At 34.4% G+C, this 5,201-nt stretch overlaps 1 protein-coding gene across 3 annotated transcripts in view; it reads left to right on the plus strand.

Moving 5' to 3' along the window:
• Positions 1-5,201, plus strand: part of GRIA2 (glutamate receptor, ionotropic, AMPA 2) — a 255,319-nt gene that overhangs the window by 138,105 nt on the left and 112,013 nt on the right. The gene's annotated exons all lie outside the window — the stretch shown is intronic.

Below are 5,201 nucleotides of genomic sequence, written 5' to 3' on the forward strand. Positions count from 1 at the left end.
AATCTGTTCTTCAGATGATCTCTAAAACGTCTGGTAGCGTAGTGGTTACGAATCAGGCTGCGAATCTTAAGGTCAGCAGTTCGAAACTACCAGCTGTTCCGTAGGAGAAAGATGAGGCTTTCTTCTGCTCCAATAAAGATCTACAGCCTCGGAAACCCTGTACAGAGTTGCTATGAGTCGGAACTGACTCCACGGCACGTAACAAAAATATAGCGGTAAACATCACTATTGTGTGTTTAGTACCTCATTTCTGCACTTCCACACCTACCTTTCTTTAATCTTTATTTGTTTTATTTTTAATATAGACAAAATTATAATGGAAAAAAACAACAAACAATTTTTCTGACCATGTAGTTCTCCTCTATAATATAAGTCAATGACATCTAACTGATCAAACTGAAACACAAAAATAAAAACTTAACACGACTATAAGGTCCTATAGTATCTGGTCCACCTCTGCAACGTATGTTATTGCCACTAGCTAAACCTGTCTGACTTTCCTCCACTTTTTCTGGTGCTCCAAATGTTTTCTCCCCAAATCTCTGTTTGTGTCTTTCTAATTCTCATGCCTCCTTCGTGTTTCCTAAAGTTTGTGTTAAATTTTTCAGAGGTGCCTTTCGTATATTCTCTCAAAATACTTTCTTCTACTCCTTCATGAATTTGTCTAATGTTCTTATCACAATTTGTAATTAATAATTATATTCATCCTTTCATTCTAGAACTTCTTTTGAACTCCTGCTATGTTCCAGGAACTAATTTAGTCACATGGGCTAAGTGCTATGCTTTTTATCTCAGGTTGATATTTAAGTACTGTTTTGATTATGCTATGGGCATGTTTTGTTCACTAATTTTAATAAATGAATGAGTGAAATATTATGCATCTTGAGCTTAAGGTGGTATTCAAAGTTGAGTTGTTGTTGATAAGTGCCTTCAAGTTGATTCTGACCCATAACAACCTTTTATTGGGTTTCTGAAGAGTGGCTGGTGAGCTTGAACCACCAACTTTGCATTTCAAACTGACTTTTGTAGTCCAGCATTTTAACCCACAGCACCACATATTGCTTGCTAATTTGAAGGACCAAAAGACCTCTATGTTCTTCACTGTCCCAGCAAGGTGGAAGGTGACATTTTAAATTTAGGAAGTTATTTTACCCTCATCTTAACCCTCACTATGCACTCTAGTTAAAACTGCACTTTGAGACCATTTAAATCAACAACAGCTGATATAATCTGAAAAAGAGAAAATCGAGATATTTAAAGAGAACCAGTTTTGGAAATGGTCAGGTGAAAATGGATAGATTTATGTACTAGTGAAGAGAATCTGAAAAATTTTTTAATGGTTTTATTAATACATTAGACATATGAAATTGAGGTAATATGATAATATTTAATAATTAAATCATACTAATTGATTTGAGTTCAAGTACATTTTCTGTCAGAAGAACATTAAAGCGATAACATAAAGTAATTATATATTAAAGCCAAAAATGACCTTATGAATACATTTTCAAGGTGTTATCAAGTACCTTTAATATGAAGGGTATTGCATTGGCATTTCAAATGAAATTATTTTCAGAAATAAATGTGTAGGAACCTCAAAATACTGGTTAGAGACTTGACCTTTTAAAAAACGTCTTGCTTGGCACATAAAAATAGGATTCTTGAGTCCTGATTTCTTTGTGTTTCCATGGCTTAATTTTTATGAGTTTGCCATGATAATATTTTTTAAAAATTGTATTCATGCATTCGTCATGTGAACTGATGTCTTTGGTCTTTAAGGAATCATTTACAATCAAGGTAGTGCTTTTTCACTTTTTATTATGTTTTATATTAGTTTTTTATTATGTGGATAATGTAAATATTTTCCCTTTATCTCTATTTTTCATGCCATCAGAACAGATTCAATGATTTCATTTCTCTATATTTCTCCATGCCTTAATTCAAAATTTCTTAGTCTTTCGATGTGACCCTCTCTCCACTTCCTAGATTATAGGGCTTTCCTCAGTTTCCATACAAGCATTTGCTATTTCTGAGCATTTGGGTCAAGTACACTTATTGCTACATTTTAACTTATAAATATATTAATTGTTGCTCTTAAAACAGCATAGGACCCAAGGGTAAAAATGTACCCCTCTCCAACATTCTGTCTTAGCTATGAACCTGCTTCAAAGACTAAATAGTTCTGCCCTTAACTATGATCTCAATAAACTATTCCTTCATCCCAACTATCCATCTAAATGCTGAACAAGAAGTCAGGAGACTGCATCCCACTTGTAACCAAAGGAGGAAATAGATGCATCCTGATCTTTGTACTGAAACATCTTTCACTAATTTAAATTTACTGGTAGACAGAATGTTGAAATTTCTTATTTGGTGCATATGAGATTTGAGGACTGCTGGTGTCTTCTCTTTTTGCATGGCATGTGGCAGCTGCCTGGTACTCTTTGACAATTTTATACCCTTCCTAAAAACTGTATATTATTCTCCTATAGCGAATAGGTATATGTCTCAAGTACTTTATTTTTTACAATAGAAAAATAGACATAACTATGTTAATACATTAAACATTATAGTTTCAACTTTGTATATTAATGTGGCAAATTTGAATCATGATTTAATAAAATATGTTTTTTTATTTATTGGTTCACCATCAACGATGTAAATAATACATTTCTACAGACAGTAGGTAAAACCAGAACTAATGCTTTGCATCTTTATTTCTTGCTTTTAAGTTTGAGCCGTGTAATATGCCCTAGAAGGGAAGGCACTTTGATCGTGACTCTATGCATAGAACAAAAATGCTTCCAAATTATAAATTTATTCTCTGATGTCCCTGAGAAAGCCCATGAGGGAAATGTGTGTTAATCTAATCTGGTTTAGGCAAGCTGCCATGATTTGATGATCATAAATATTAACTTAGATGCCTGAAAGAATAAGGTCAGTGAATTTTAAATGACGCAAAGAAAATATTTTTAAGAAGAAAGACATGATCTGAATGAAATATGCCTATTGGCAGTAAGCATTCTTAATTTCACCCTTTGTAGTGCAAAGTAAGACATTCAGATTTCACCAGTTTTTAAAACCAGTGTTTTTTTAGGAACTCTGGCACAACATTGTTAATACTAGCTCAAGATGAGCCTATGGCCTACTGCTAGCAATACTTACAAAGACATTTAGGGGCTCTATCAGGTTAAAGCAGTCCTGGTGTGGCGCTGTGGGTTAATGCCCTAGACTGCAAAGCCGTTTGAGCAAGGTCAGTGGTTCAAGCTCACCAGCTGCTCCTCGGAAACCCTAGACAGGGTTGCTATGGGTTGGAACTGACTCGATGGCACTTCACAACAGCTTAACAACATAGAGCTATGTTGTTGTTGTTAAATACTGTAAAGTGTGTTTTGACTCATAGTGACCCTGTCCAGGGCTTTCAAGGAGTGGGTGGTGGGTTTGAACTGCTGACCTTGCTGTTCAAACCATCCTTGTGACCTAGTGCATTATCCTGACAGATGCAGAAGTGATATAATTTAATAATATTTTGTAAGTCACTCTTTATTTAAGCCCAAACATTGAGAATTTAATGGAATTTAGCAATTTTACATTATTTTGATGTGTTTGAGGACTCATTTAGAACATATTGTATTTGTTTTATAATCATTAGAGAGAATTTCCATATTTTTCTATTTATAGATAATCAATTATGTATTTAAACAGTTTTCTTTTTGTCTCTCAGAAATTCAATAATAAGAAATTGGCCTTAGCTATAATAATTCAAATAATTCCTAACATAATGAGTATTAGAGTTAAGTGACCACTCCTTATTAATAACTTTAAATAAGCAAATATTAAAGTACAGCTTCCACTGGCCACATAAGTTTTATCCTGAACCGAATACTGAATGTACTTATAAGCATAATTCTGTGCCAGTTGTGGAAAGGGAAGAGATTTCTCTCAAGTAATATTTTTTCCACTAATAAAGATAGAGCTTTAAGAGTACTTGTGTAGTCCAAACAGTTAATGCACTCAGCTGCTAATCACAAGGATGGATGTTTGAATCAAGCTCAGTGTGTCTTAGAAGAAAATTCAGTGTCTTCTTCTTAAGAATTACTCATTGAAATCTCTACGGAGCACAGTTCTATTCTGATATGCATGGTATGATGCAAGACTCAGCAGCAAGTGGTTTACCAACAGACCAAGAACCTGAGTTTACATTGTTTTACGAATTGGATTTTACTTCTGTCATTGTAATATGATGGGATATCACAAATGATTGCTATTAGAGTTCTAATTCATATACGATCGGATTTATGGACACACACACACAAAGTGTTTAAGCAGGTCTCCAGAAGTTCTGGTGTGGTACTGGGGGCTAATGCACTGGACAGCAAGGTTGGTTTGAACCACAAAATCAGCGGTTCAAGCTCAACAGCTGTTCCTCGGAAACCATATACAGGGTAGCTATGAGTCAGAACTGACTTGATGACACTTGGCAAAAACGAAAAACATGTCTCTGTGACCAATTGATGGATGTAGGCAAATTCTCTCAAGAACACACGTGTTTTAGTTTTATTTCATATCTTTAATAAAAGTTCCAATCTAATCAGTGCTTCTCAGGAGATCTGCTGTGTCAGTTAAACTCAATGCAAAGAAGTCATCTCTGAAGGTTATGAAGACTGTAATTTGGGATCTTGGAGGAGAATCTTGATAGGTTTCTCAAAGGATATAGGGAGATCATAAGGATTTATTATGAAGAAGTTTTAAGTAAATTGAAAACTGCATTGGCGTCAAAAAGTCCAGGAAAGCTGTGCCAAACCATTTTTTTTTAAATCCATAAAAAAAAAAAAAAAAATGCAGCTACTCACCCTTCAATGGTATCAAGTTCTGTCCTAGGAGAATTTGATGGCAAACCTTACCTCATCCACACTACAACCCTGTTTTTGACCCTCCAAACTCCATTTTATTCTGACACTCAAAGAACATTTAAAAGAAACATGATTTGAGTCCCTGGAGGGTGTCAAAAGGGAGGTTTTTGCATGATGTAAATAGAAGAGTGCAGAATTTTTTAGGACAAGATTTAGAGACATGGAAAAACCACCTGAATAAGAGTATAGACTTAGATAGAGAATATATGGAGAAACAATCCTTTCACCTTTTAAAATTTTTGTTTAATAAAGGTTTCTATGATTTTATAACAATTTACAAAAATATTT

The sequence above is a fragment of the Chrysochloris asiatica genome, unplaced genomic scaffold, assembly GCF_000296735.1.
Source record: "Chrysochloris asiatica unplaced genomic scaffold, ChrAsi1.0 scaffold00112, whole genome shotgun sequence".
In the NCBI taxonomy this organism is placed as follows: domain Eukaryota; kingdom Metazoa; phylum Chordata; class Mammalia; order Afrosoricida; family Chrysochloridae; genus Chrysochloris; species Chrysochloris asiatica.